Genomic DNA, 15078 nt, shown 5'->3' with positions numbered 1-15078 from the left:
ATATGTATATTAATGAATGAAATCATGCCAGATAACGAATGTTGTGATAACAACCTCAACACGATCAATGCAGTCAATCACCTTCCCGTATATGATTCATAACGTAATTCAACAACCACGAATCAAGTCAACACAATTCAACAACAAAGATAATAGGTCAAGTGTATTTCCCTACCTCAAGTGCCAAATCCAATTAAGCAGTTAAGCAGTCCAGAAATAAAGCAATGAATTTGATTATCGATCCTTCACGAATCCGTCACCTAAAACAATTATAATATTTATAATTATTAACTACTAAATATAGAAATCTCCCAAAGTGGAAACTTTCCCGATATAGTAACTTTTCTCTTTTAACAAACCCGACTCAAAGACCCGTCTTTAATTAATTAGTCATTATTAATTATTATTTTATTTTAAATAACTCGGAACTCAAACCAAAACGATAATTAGAGGTTTAAACGAATTATGTGATGAAACGAATCAACACTTGAACAACTCGAACAATCCCGACTCAAATTATATTAAATAACTCGGGAATTAACTTAACTCAATTATTTAATGACACGGGAATTATATTAATTAATTAAGAATGCGACCCATTAACGAAATATAATGATTAAACTATGAAAACCCGTTTCAAACACTAAAACAACCCGTTAACAACATCACCCCCTTCCCACGCGCTCACCAGCCACCACGCGCCACCACAGGCCGTGATGACCACCAGCCCGATCCCCAACACCGACCCAACCACCCAGACCACCCCCACGAGGGTCGACTCCCGCCGGCGAGGTGAACCACGGCCGTCATTTGGCCTGGTTCACCGCCAAACCTCACCAAACGCCCGTGTTTCTCCTCCTGCAACCACCGCAACTATTACCTAGACTCTGCCAAACAACCACCGCCCTACTCGCCGTCAACCCACGAACACCGACCACTTAGCACCACCGTTTCGACCTCCCCCTAGTCCACGGTGGTGCCACCCAAAACCCCCCCTGTCTAAACTCCCCTGGAAACCGCATCTGAAACCCATGTGTACCCCCTGTCAAAGTTGCCTTTCACGGCCACCATCACCACCCTAACCACCACCCCTGACCTCGTCACTAACCACCCTTTCCCCATACCCCGTCAACAACCACTAACACTGCCTCAACAAGACACGCAACCCCAACCAAAAACCCGACATCAATTCGAAAAACAGAGAACAGAGGTTGTACTCTTACCTTTCCGTCACCACCACCGCCACCATAGCCACCCTAGGTCATCGACAAACACTCTAAGCTCCTCCCTGCTGCGTCGTCACTGCCCACGCTCTCTCTCTCTCTCGAATTGCGTGAGGCTTGAGATTGGATCTGGAAAAAGGAGGGAGGCGTGAGGGAGGCGGGTTGAGGGAAATGATTAGAGTAGTGATTAGGTTAATTAGGTTTAGGGTTATGGTTAATGGGCTTAGGGTTAAATGGGCTGAACAGATAATGGGCCAGCTCAATGGGTCAGCTCACAATTCGAATTCTATATAAAACCGACTCAATTAACTTAGCTCGATACGACGCGAGTTAAATAAAATAACTTAATGAAATTATCGACTCAATAATTTACCCGGCTTAATTGGCAATATAAAATTGATAATAATTAATATATAATGATATCCGTTTAATTTATTATATAATATCCATTTAATTTATTATATAAAATACGGGGTATTACACTTATAAAGAAATTGTTTGATTCAAGTTGATTACTTCTGGAAAGTAATGAACATATGACTTACATGAGAGTATATAAGTCACAACTCAATACAAGGCTTAGAGCCATGAAAATCTGAAATAAAAGACTTGATTAGTGACAAAGGGTTTTGCACTAATAAAGAGAGATTTCATGGCAAGATTGGTAGCAAAGAGTTTTGCACTGGTTGAAATGCTTAAGTCTATTTGGATCTTCTTAGGGATTGTGTTTCATTATTATGAAATACATAGCGAGTGAATCTAAAACCCACTTCTTCAATTAGAAGGAATGTATTCAATACATGTTTTGAGTTTAGTAGATTCTTGCAATCCTAAGATAATGTGAAACTTAAGAGAGAATCTTAAGTAGGACATCAATGAGTTGGAATCAATATTTTGATCATGTTATAAAACTTTTCTCGATAAGTCGGGAAGTTGTTTTTATACATGGAGTTTAGTGGGAGTTACGGTAATTTTAATTAGTCTTATATGTGGATGACATATTGATCATTGGGAATGATTTAAGACTTTTGGAGTAATATAATACATCTTTAATATCTAGATTTATGTAGATAAATCCACATGATATTAGCGTCAATAAGAAGTCTTACGTTGATAATATTCATGACTAGTTCAATTAAATTGAACATATTTGATTGATTCCATTTGCTTCCGCTGCCGGATCAATTAAATAAGTAATGATGTATAACACTTCATATACTTTGAGTATGATGAATTGTTTTCAAAATCGAATTTAAGTAATCTTTACCAAGTAAGCCATAAAGATTACCCTTAAGTGCTTGCAGAAGCATTAAGGAAGTAAAGCAAAGTGTTTATGATGCAATTTTGTGTAAGAGTGATACACAAGTGACAATTGACAATTGAGATTGCGCATGGTTTCTGACAAAACCATAATCAAAACACATCAGGATGGTTAAGATACCATTGTGGTTTTGTTATTTAAGAAATAAATTTTCTAGAATCGTTCTAGGCAATAAAGAATAATGAGAAATATTTACAACGGAAATTGAGTACACTTGCAATAATGGGATGTGCAAGAAGGATGAGTCTCGCACACTGTGAAAACAGTGGGAGCTATTCTAAGGCTAGAAGGCCTATGTCTTGATTGGATCTCGACACGTACTCAGAAAGTTTTGTAATGCAAATGTATACATTACAAAGGAAAACGAGTATGTAGTAAGGTTGAGTAAGGTACAAGAAGTTGATAAAACCTACTAACCAAAGCCTTCTCATAGGCTAAACATGATGAATCATGTCATTTCAATTAAATTGAAATGAACAACTACATACAAGATCAAATTAGATTATAGAACATGAAATAGTAATCAGGCATTGACTATTCATATGTGATAATCGCATTTGTCGTTCGAGTATTACTTTAAAACTCTTTTATTATACTTTGTTACATCCAAACGGGTTGTAGAGACAATTGAACCCCGTTAAAGTGAACACGGATTAGCATGGTATTCGCCCATAGTCACTTGTATGAGGTGACGTCTCGAAGTGACTAGAGTGTGATGCGATTGATGGCAAGTTCAAGTGCCATAGAGTCATGTGAGATGACTAGTCGATCACATAGGCGGATCGTTAGGAACACTTTGTGGGCAAAGTGACCGCTTATAGAGTTCTGGCAAATTTATATAGCCTGGTCGTGGTGAGAGCTACTATAGTATTCTAATGAGTCGATTCTTTTGACTAAAGACTGTTCGCCTAAGGTGGCACAGTTTCAGATTAACTTTTATTTGTGTTACTACGACCTTCGTAAATGGGGTCAAATGGGCATATTTTGGGTTATGATGGCTGTGGCTATTCGAAGGGAATGAGTGCGATAGGAATTGTGCACCCCCTTGTCAGGGTTAAAACAATATCTCAGGGCCACTCGAGGAGTAATGAACTGGAAATGCGTGGCCACGCTCGGAAGGTATCTATGTTAGATAAATTCCGGTTAATCAGTTATTCTCCGGATCGAGGAAACCACTCGATATGATCACTTGCAAGTACGACCGAAAGACACCTTGCATTGAGTGGGAGATAGTAATAGGACAAGAGAATTGGTGATGCACACTTGTCGAGGACAAGTGGGAGATTGTTGGAATATGTGTCCTCCGACAATAATGCGATCACAATTGTCGATCATATTGATCACATGTTTAAATCTCATTTTAAGAATACGTAAGGGATGATTCATTTTATAGTCAACTGATCAACATAAATCGGTAACGATTGGCTTGCTAGAGTTTGACGCCATCGTCGTGGGACGGTGGTGGTCAGTTGATCCCTTAAGGTCACACCTAAAGGATGATGCCCTTATCCGTAAAGTTGATTAATTGTATGACGATACAAGTTAATCAATTCCTTAAAATTGAACAATTCAATTTGTGAAAGAGAATATTTATATCTTATTATAATGAGATTAAATAAGATTCATTTTAGTAATTAAAAGGCTTTATTACTAAAATTGATTATTGTTTGAGAAACAATAGAGATAAGAATGAATGGTTCAATATAATTACAAGATGTTGTGGATTATAATTAAATGACCCATTTTATTTATATGATCAAGTATCACTAGTCAATTTGTTGAATGTAATTTAACTAATTTATAAAATGATATTTATGTGATAAATATGCATTGAATTAATTAATAACATGTAACATAATACATGAGACATATTGTGTGACAAATGACAAAATTGACAAAAATAAAATGGTAGTCCATTTTACATAAATGGACCGAAATATTGGGTGGTGGAAGGTGTTAGTGGGTGATATTATTTTATGTGATAATGTTTAAATAATAACACCTACATAATGTAGCCTTACACACCTACATATTTTGATAAGAGAAAAAGCATAAAGGAGATTCCTTTTTGGCCTATTCTTGTGGCCTTACACGGTTGCATGCATCAAAGAGGAGGATTTTTGTTCTCATTTTCGTTGCTCATTCATTCACACTTTTTCTCACATGCAAAAATATTCTCTAGTTCTCTAAAACTCTCTAAAACAAGTTTTAGAAATCACAAAAATTGTTCCAAAGGGATTACTAAAATTATTAATGTAATATATGAGTGTTAGTAATCAATTTTAAGGTAAACTACTAAACTAATATCTAGCTAATATTATTTAGTGGGGATAAGGGATAGTCTTGGGTGCAATCAAGAGGAGAATCTCTACTTTGGGATTTTTGGAGGATCATCCTTATATATGGATAGCTCAAGCACTAACAAGAAGGAGATCTTGTTGGTGCCCATTTGACCGAAATTCATATGGTGAGAAAATGATTTCTTCACTTATTTATTTTGTTTGCATGCATAAGATTTGTAATTAATTTTATGACTAAATTAATTTGTTACATATAAGAATATGTTAAATAATGAGATATAGATTTCCAACACCTAATACTAGGTCGACCGCCGCCACTAGGGAAGCATATGAGGCTTACCACAAAGAGTTCGCTGCAATGAAAAATGTGTTGATTTTTGCGATGGAGGCGGATCTCCAAAGGAGAGCCTTTAAAATGGGCACCGCTAATGAAATTTATTCCAAACTTGTGACAATGTTTTCACAAACTCCGAGGATCGTCCAATATGAGGCCAAAAGGTTAGCCCTCACGTGCTCAAATTGATGTAGCTAGTCGAGACATTGAAGATTCAAAAGGTTGAAATCCCCAAAGAGCTCATTGTAGATAGGATTCTACACTCCTTATCCAAACTCAAAGCGTATGTTCAATTCCGGGTGAATTTTAACATGCAAGACAAAGACGTGTCTCTTGAAGAGTTGCACAAGTTACTTGTGCAAGCCGAAAGAGACATGGGGCTAAATGTTAACCCACCTAAGGATGTGCTTAACATAAGCACCAAGAGTAAAGGGAAGTTCAAGAAGAATGGGAAAAAGGGTAAGAGGCAAGCTCCCATGTCCACCAAGGCTAAGACTTTTGAAGCTAGAACTTCCAAGACCAAGAAGGGTCCTCTTGACAAATGCCATTATTGTAATGGTGTTGGACATTGGAAGAGGAATTGTTCCAAGTATCTTGGTGACATCAAAGCTGGAAAGATCACTCCAGTAGGTAAATGAATATCCTTTCTTTTATGTTTCTAATTCAACTATAGTATTTTGATACAAAGTTGTGATAATGTATCCCCTTCTTATTGTAAATAGGGCCTCCTCCAAGCAAAGACAAAGGAAAAGAAAAGCAAGCTTGAGAAATCATCAAGGAGCTAGGAGTAGCTACCAATGAAGCTTGGCTTTTATTATTGTCTTATTTTAAATTATGTTTCGGATTTTTAGAACTATTTTGATTTCCATGTTCGACATGGAAATGGTTGATCCTTTCTAAACAATTGTTGTATTTTGGATTATGGTGGCTTGGTTTGCAACCCTAGTCACCCCTTTTAATGTACTTCCTTGTTCTAAAAATTCGTCTTTATATGCTTGCACATAGAAACATATGATCATCTACTTAAAGTGATCTAATAGACAACTGGATTCATTATATGTCCACAAGCTTAAGGCTTGTGTATGATCAACTATAAAGTGATATTGAGTTGATGAACTCTCCTAAAGGAATGTCAATTACCAAGTACACTTATCAAATTTAAAGTCTATTAGTCAATCTATGAGATAATCCTCCTTCTACTTCAAAAATAATTATTTGTGTCTCATAAAACTATCTTTGAATATCTAGTGTATTTATTCTAAAGATAGAGTGGGAGAAAAATGGAAGACACAAAGAATACAAAGAAATTTTGTAATGCTTGAGTAAATATGATCTACAAAAGGAAGAGTGATTTGTATACCAATATAGGGTGTATACTTAAATAGATGAGATCTATGGTCTTGAGTAGATGAGATCTACATGACAAAAGAGACCAAGTGAAGTAGTCAAAAGAATATATTATTGAGATAACTACATGAGGACACCAAAAGAAAGTTTTGGAAGAAAATGACTAATGAAAAGTGTCAACAAGAGATTTGGTTTGTTTATGAACAACATATGACCAAGAGTTTCAATATTGATATTTACTTAAGAGCCTAAATGAAACAAAATTGCATCCTTGAATATAAATGAGATTTATGATTAAAAGTTGCAAAAGAAGATATGCCGATGTCTACAAGAGCTAAGTTAATTGTTAACCACGCTAGTGTCATTACTTAACCTCGTTATAAATAAAATGGTTAAACCTCCTTCCAAAAGGGTATTTTGAGAAGGACGTATATTAAATTGAATTTCACATTTAAATAATGACATTTCTGCGCTTCATTATTAGAATGAATGAGTTAGAGATTAAAATCTCTTTCCATAAGTTTAAGATGAAACCTTTTCAAAATAGGTATTTTGAAAAGATATGTTGGGAACATATATGGTTTTATCTTAATAACTTGGCAAAGCACAATGTATTTCAATTCTTGAAATGTTTCGATTGAGTAGTCTAATTTGAAACGTGTGGAATTGAGTGGGAGTTTGAAATTATCATGTGAAGACATGAAATTTAGTGGGAGCAATCATCTTGTAAAACTCATAACTCATTACTCATTGAGAATGACGAGCTAATACTATATCCACAAAGATGTATTTGAGTTTTCAATTCTGGATGAAAATGGACTAAGATGAATCAAATTACATCATGGGATGTTGGATTGGCATTGAGATATGCACATCAAATAAACGAGAAACGTAGGTTATTCATATTGATGAAAATGGAATTACCATAAGCAGTCATGATCATTCATTGAACCTAAGAATAGTTGATTACATGATTAAAATTACTAATGTTTCCGCCATTAGAATAATCATGCACATGTCCAATAATGAATTACATGCTTAAGAGCATGATGAGTCATTAGCAAGCCATAGAATAATCGTCATGAATTCTCGAGGAAAACTAATGAGCTATCCTAGTGTTTGACAAAACACTCTCTTATGTGACAAGAAGTTGCACATATTGAAGTTCGAGAACACGTAAGGATTTATGAAAATCCAAAGCTATTTCAGGTAAAAAGAGAAATAAGAAGTTTGAAAAGATACTTGGTTATAGTAAGTAGTTACTCCAAACTAGTATGCTAGGACTTATGAGAAGTGCTAGGCTAATCATCTTGACAATTGTTGCAAGATTTTACAAAACGTATACCTAGTGCATTGCGAGTTGGTAGAACACTTGACCAGTACAAGTTAGATCATCCACCGAAAGTTGTTGGTTATGTGATCAACAACAAGAAAGTTCTTTTAAAATAAAGAACCTAAACCTAGGTTGGGAACCTATATATATATGTATATATATATATATATATATATATATATATATATATATATGTGTGTGTGTGTGTGTGTGTGTGTGTGTGTGTGTGTGTGTGTGTGTGTGTGTGTGTGTGTGTGTGTGTGTACTTGGTAAGGTTCATGCTATGTTAGACAAACATGAATATAAAGGAAAATGCAATTCAAGAGTTTGAACACATGGACACATGGTATGTTAAACTCATGTTGCAAACGTTTAGTGTTTACACACTTATGATAAACATCACAAGGTTGTAATATGGTATTGACTACCCGAGTGTGATGTCGACATTCGTCGTTTGAGTTATTATTAACTCACCTTATACTTTGTTACATCCAAACGGGTTGTAGAGACAATTGAACCCCGTTAAACTGAACAGGGATTAGCATTGTATTCGCCCATAGTCATTTACATGAGGTGACGTCTCGAAGTGACTAGAGTGTGATGCGATTGATGGCAAGTTCAAGTGCCATGGAGTCATGTGAGATGACTAGTCGATCACATAGGCAGAATGTTAGGAACACCTTGTCGGGCCTAATGACCGCTTATAGAGTTCTGGCAAATTTATATATCCTGGTCCTGGCGAGAGCTACTATAGTATTCTAATGAGTCGATTCTTTTGACTAAAGACTGTTCGCCTAAGGTGGCACAGTGTCAGATTAGCTTTGATTTATGTTACTACGACCTTCGTAAATGGGGTCAAATGGGCATATTTTGGGTTATGATGGCTGTGGCTAGTCGAAGGGAATAAGTGCAATAGGAATGGTCCACCCCTTGTCAGGGTTATAACAATATCTCAGGGCCACTCGAGGAGTAATGAACTGTAAACGCGTGGCCACGCTCGGAAGGTATCCATGGTGGATAATTCCGGTCAATTAGTTATTCTCCAGATCGAGGAAACCACTCTAGATATGATCACTTGCAAGTACGACCTGAAAGACACCTTGCATTGAGTGGGAGATAGTAACACGACAAGAGAATTGGTGACGCACACTTGTCGAGGACAAGTGGGAGATTATTGGAATATGTGTCCTTCGACAATAATGCGATCACAACTGTCGATCATGATGATCACATGTTTAAGTCTCATTTTCAGAATACATGTAGGATGTAATATTTTTACAGTCAACTGGTCCACACATATCGGTAATGATTGGCTGACTAGAGTTTGACATTACTGTCGTGCGACGGTGGTGATCAGTTGATCCCCTTAGGTCATACCTAAAGGGTAACACTCTTAATTGAATATTTAATTGATCGTATGAACGATACGAGGTAATTAAATTACTTAAAATTGACGGACGATTTTGGAAGTAATATTTACGTGTCTTATTGTAATTTGATTAAATAAAGATACGGTCTAAGTAATCAAATTGTTTTATTACTTGGATAAAATTATTGTTTACGAAACAATTGAAACTGAATGAATAATTTATTATAAATACAAGATGTTATGATTTATAATTGGTAAACCGTTTTGGTACAAGTAATTATGAATTACTAAGTCGATTTTGTACATGAAGTATTTTTATTAATACGTTGATTTTTAATATGTTAAAAATGCATGACAATTTCACGACTTGTGACATGTGACAAATTGATAAATTGACAAAGATAAAATGGAACCCATTTTATCTTATATAAGTGCCGAAATGGAGGGAGCATTAGGCTAAATATTTTGTTGATTATTTTAAGTGGAAAGCATAATCATTAACCTAAGTGATAGCCATGCACACCTAGTTGCTTTTGTGAAGAACATCTTGGTCATGCATTGGCCCTAGCCCCTTCCCCAAAACCGGTTTCCCAACCTAGCAAGCCAAGGGTTTTTACCCTTTATAATCTCTATTATGCAAATAGATGAAGACTAGTGTTGGGCATAATTATCATACATTCTTAACATCTAAAACTTATAGAAATTTTAGAGAGAATATTACTCCTTCTTCCCTCTTCTCTTGACCGAAAAACAAGAGACCAAATTAAATACAATATTTTGGGTCAATTTTTAGTAAGATTAATATTGTTCTAGTATTAATAATATTAGTCTTTTAAGAGGTTATCTTGGGTATACATATTTGGGAGAGATTCTAAGCTTGAATCTTTGTTCTTCTATATAAGGAAAGCTCAAGAACAAGTAAGAAGGAGATCTTACTTGTGCCCAAAAATCCGAAACTTTCATAGTAAGAATGACGATTTCTTCTCTTTATCTAATTATGTTTGCATGCATAAGATCACAATTTATTTTATGACTAAATAGATTATCACATATATGAATATGTTGAGTATAATGAGATATAGATTTCTAACACTATAAGCCCTCTAGTTGCGATATGATCGTCAGGATTAATGTTCCCATCCGTACTTATGGTGAGATGCAAGCCATAAGTATGAATGTGACATTAGTGATTCCGTGATATATGACATTCTATCGTGTTTTTGCGTGCATGATCATTCTTACTCTTATTGTGACTCAAGTGTGACGGTTTACATTGTGTGACGACTTGACCTTCCTCATTTTACCATTTTGGACCTTTGGTCACGAGTGTGAGCCATGTTTCCGGATGGGGTTATGTTCTCCCTTTCGGACCTTTGGCCACGAGTGTGAGCCATGTTTCAAAACTAGGGTATCCTTCCGCGTTTCTTCGGACCTTTGGTCACGAATGTGATCCATGTTTCCGGATTGGGTTATGTTTTCCCTTTCGGACCTTTGGTCACGAGTGTGAGTCATGTTTCCGATTAGAGGTTACTCGACCTTTGGATACGAGTGCGGGCCATGTTTCGAGTCTTGGATACGATTGGGTATCGTTTGTCGAATCGGGTGTCGCCCATCCCGAGAGTGGATCCAGGTATAGACTAGGACCGTATTATTATCGTCGTCCTACCAAGAGGTTGGAGTCTAGGATGTAGTCTTGTGTGTGGTATCTCGGACATACTTTAAAGTTAGCCTCTGAGTCGGATACTCCGTCTACACTTTGTGTCGGTCTTACACTTGTTGAGTCGTGTCAATATGAGTTGGTTGACTTGGTTGTTCTATGCCCTTGATTTCATATTTATTCTAATATCTCATGCCTATTTCATTAAGAAAGTATTATGCCTATCTCATCATGATTATCAATTATATTCTCTTGTTCTTTATTGTCCATATATGTTGCATGATCAATATGTTTAATTAAGTGTTTGTTTACTTTTATTTCGACATATTGTGGCTGGGAGAACCTTGAGTTACTCCCCACTGACTGTGGCGTTCATGTTTACATGAATGACAGGTGGTGAAGATGCTTACGTGGGGAAGATGTGTGGGCTAGCGAGAACTAAACCCTCGGACCTTAGTTGCTAGTTTAGAAACCCCTTATTTGTTTATTCTTGGGATATCTTTTCCCCGCTTTCTAGACTTAGGTTGTAATAACCTAAATTTGTCTATTGTAGTATTTGTTTCATTTCATTAGTGGCACCCGCGTGTTACTCTTTAACTAGTAATTTAAAAGTTTTTAAAATCTCACAAATTTCCGCTTTAATTTATTAGTTTTATTTTCCGCGTTATCACGGGGTGTCACAGTTGGTATCAGAGCATATGTTGCTCCCGACGCACACACGTGTACCCCGAATTTAATTGGAACTTGACCTTGAATAATGAATGAGAGATGGGTAGACTTAAGGACCTAAGGTGGTAGTCTGTAGTGTGTTTGATATTTCTTAGGTTCTAACACGTTTGTTGATTGCCATTTAATAATTATTGTGCCCTTGGATCAATAACCGTAAACCTACCGACGTGAAGATCAAGATTTGGTGCCTATTGCCGGAAATTGAAGATTTGTTCAACTTTGAAGAATGATTCTCCTTCCTCGAAGATGTTTCTCATTCTTTGTGTACCTTGCCTTATTCTTTATCTCTTGGTGGTTATCCTTCTTCTAAACTCTCTTATGTTCTACTTTGATAGCTACTCTTATACCCCTAACTTGTCCTTTGTTCCTTGCTTATCCTCCCTTTTTCGCCTTTTGATAGTACTCTTCCTTTTGAGGAATGTTGACCTTGGTTGGAAAATTTTGACTCTTGAGGACATTGTTTGTGTTTGACCCTTAACCCTGGTTTTGAGAGGTCGTGGTATTAGAAAGACTTAGGTAGTGTGATGAGACATACTTAGTGATTCTTATACCTAGATCCTTGATAAAGTGAGCATATTAGATTGGTGGATTCTGTGTGTCAAGTGTGAGTTGCATTTGTTACTAAGGTTATAAAACTTGGCTTTGTTGTTTATGTCTGGGATTTGAAAACCTTGGGTAGTGTAGTGAGACGTGTCTTGGGATACTAGTGCTTAGTACTTGACATGATGGGATAATGTTGTAGAAGAGTGTAGTAGAGTGGACTTTCATGGAAGAAGACTTTAGGTTGACTTGTTACTACCTTACCCTATATGAGAACCTTGTGAAATATTTGAGGAACCTTTTCCGGGAGTTTAGAGCTTGGTATTGGAATTCTTGATGGAGGGTTTACTTTTCCGAGGAACCCATGGTTGACACTAGATTGGATATGAGTATAGCTTTGTTGGAAACCTTGACCTTGATCTTGTGGAAGTTGTTTGTGGATGTTTGAGGATTTGGGTGATGAGATTACACTTATAGTGGAGTACCTTGTTTCAAGGAATAGCTTAAGATGAAGTAACATAAGTGATTTGAGGAAATCCTTGGGAGTGTTGTGGTTATAAGTTTTGCTGTTGGGAAGTCTTCGGAACCGTTTAGGCTGATGTTGTTATTTGGGATTCGAGTACTTGGCGTTTCCTTCTTGTATAATTCCCTTCTTCTTTGACCATAAGCGTTACCATTCATACCTCTCTTTCCTCGCTTCATCTTGCTCCTCCTTCAAGTTTGATGGTGGTAACCTATAAAGCTCTACCTTTTACACCCTTGTAAATTCGACTTCAATCCTCACCCTAGGAGATTCATCATAGCTCTTTTGATTAGTTAGGTTTGAATCCTATTAGCATACTTGTATCTATGATGTCTAAGTCACTTTTCATTTCGTACAATTTCTAAACATCTCAAGCTACCATTTTAGTTTCGTTGTTAAAAGTTTATGTTACTTTTACAAAACCTTACCTATTTTAAGGGTTTGAAAATGAAAATTTGATTTAACTCTCCTTTTGTTCCTTGAGTATAGACTTCTTTAACATGATTTTAATTGCTAAACCCGAGATTCCTTTAAATTTTATACAATTCCTTTTTATTTTGATCCATCTAAAATTTCTTGGTGAAAATTTGATGTTATATTTTCAGGAATTTGACTCCGTTCTGAGTTTAAAAGTGAAACTTTTATTTCGATTTCTGGCATTTGCAAAACAAAATTTGAGTGAATTACCTTTTCTTTTTATTTTGATGTTGATCGGATGTTAGAACTCATTATTAGAGACGTTTAATAACTTGTTCTACGCTTGTCGGCGAATGACTTTGTTTTAAATTTGTCTTTGACTTGGAAAGTTAGAGTTCTTGTGTGCACGACAAGAGCAATTTCGTTCCATGAATGAGACATATACTTTTGGAAACTCTTCATTAATGTTTTTGAAAGTATTTTGATTTTCGATTTATACCAATGATTTACCTTTCGATCTGGTTTTGTCGGAAAATTTTGTTTGAAACTTTTGGAAGAATTTTAATTCTTACGATAAGTAACCTTTTAAATGTTTTGGTTACCGATTCCAAAATTCCAGTTCTAATTTATATAACCTTTCATTTCTACTTTCAAGTTTCGAGGAGGAAACTTTTTAAAAGGTGGGGTGATTGTAACACCCGCGAATTTTCCATTTTGACATTTAAAATTTATTAAACCATTTGATTACTTTATTTCATATTTTTGAATTATTCAATTTAATTAATTTTATGTCAAACACGATTTTTATAAAGGTAATATATAAAAGCTCATTTATATAAAAATACGTATTATTAAATTATATTTTTGAGGCATAAATTATATAAGAATATATGTATACATATTTTGGTCAGACAATAATAGTGAAAGTAATAATATTAGTTTTCGTGTTAAGTTAATATAAACTCGAGACATTATTTCGTCTAGCTATAGACCGTCACATTTCACTTTGTACCTGCTTTAATCCGGACTAACCAGAAATTGACAACATGCTCACCTACCCTCTTATACTCTACCTTTATACATAATATTATAATCCATTTATTATTATTATTATTATTATTATTATTATTATTATTATTATTATTATTATTATTATTATTATTATTATTATTATTATTATTATTATTATTATTATTATTATTATTATTATTATTATTATTATTATTATTATTATTATTATTATTATTATTATTATTATTATTATTATTATTATTATTGTTTTTAATACCCATATTTGGTCCACCCGCAACCCCACTCCCCTCATTTTCTTTCTTCTTCTTACTGCAACAAAACAGCAGCAACAACAACGAAACAACAAAGCCGTACTCCATTTTTATGCGAGATTCAAACCCAGATTTCCCTTCCAATTCTCAACCAAACTCCATGATTTTTGTACCATTAGCTTCCCCTCCTCATTCTCCTTCTTTGTATGTAAGAAAGACGACATCTTGCACTCTTTTTCTGTTCGGTCGTTCCTTCATAGCTCGATAACCCTTGCCAAATTCGTGTATGGTGATGCCTAGGAGCAAGCTTGGACGGTCTGCAGTATCTTTGAGTCAAAATCGAGTTCGTTGAAAGAGTTAAAGGTAACGGTGATAGGTTACTCGACAATGAGTCGATATTTTCGCCCTTCCTTACTCGTTTTATCTTTATTTATGGTAAAGCTTGAGTCTTTGTATGTTCCATGAATGGGGGTCGATTTTGTGTTGATAATAGTCATTTTTACACGACTGTTTTAGCTGCCATGGGCCGTTTCAAACTGAATTCTGGTTTGGGGTGAGGTATCGGGTTACGGCGTGTGTTATACCCTTGTGCTGCTATGATTTCTGTCCCTCGCCCTCCTCTGAATTTCCTTAAGTAGCACTATGCGTTGTTTACTTGTACCCTATGCTCGTTTAATTCCGTCTTGAGTCGAGACAAATATG

This window comes from Silene latifolia, chromosome 10 (genome assembly GCF_048544455.1).
Source record: "Silene latifolia isolate original U9 population chromosome 10, ASM4854445v1, whole genome shotgun sequence".
Classification (NCBI taxonomy): domain Eukaryota; kingdom Viridiplantae; phylum Streptophyta; class Magnoliopsida; order Caryophyllales; family Caryophyllaceae; genus Silene; species Silene latifolia.
This window is presented reverse-complemented; position numbering follows the sequence as displayed.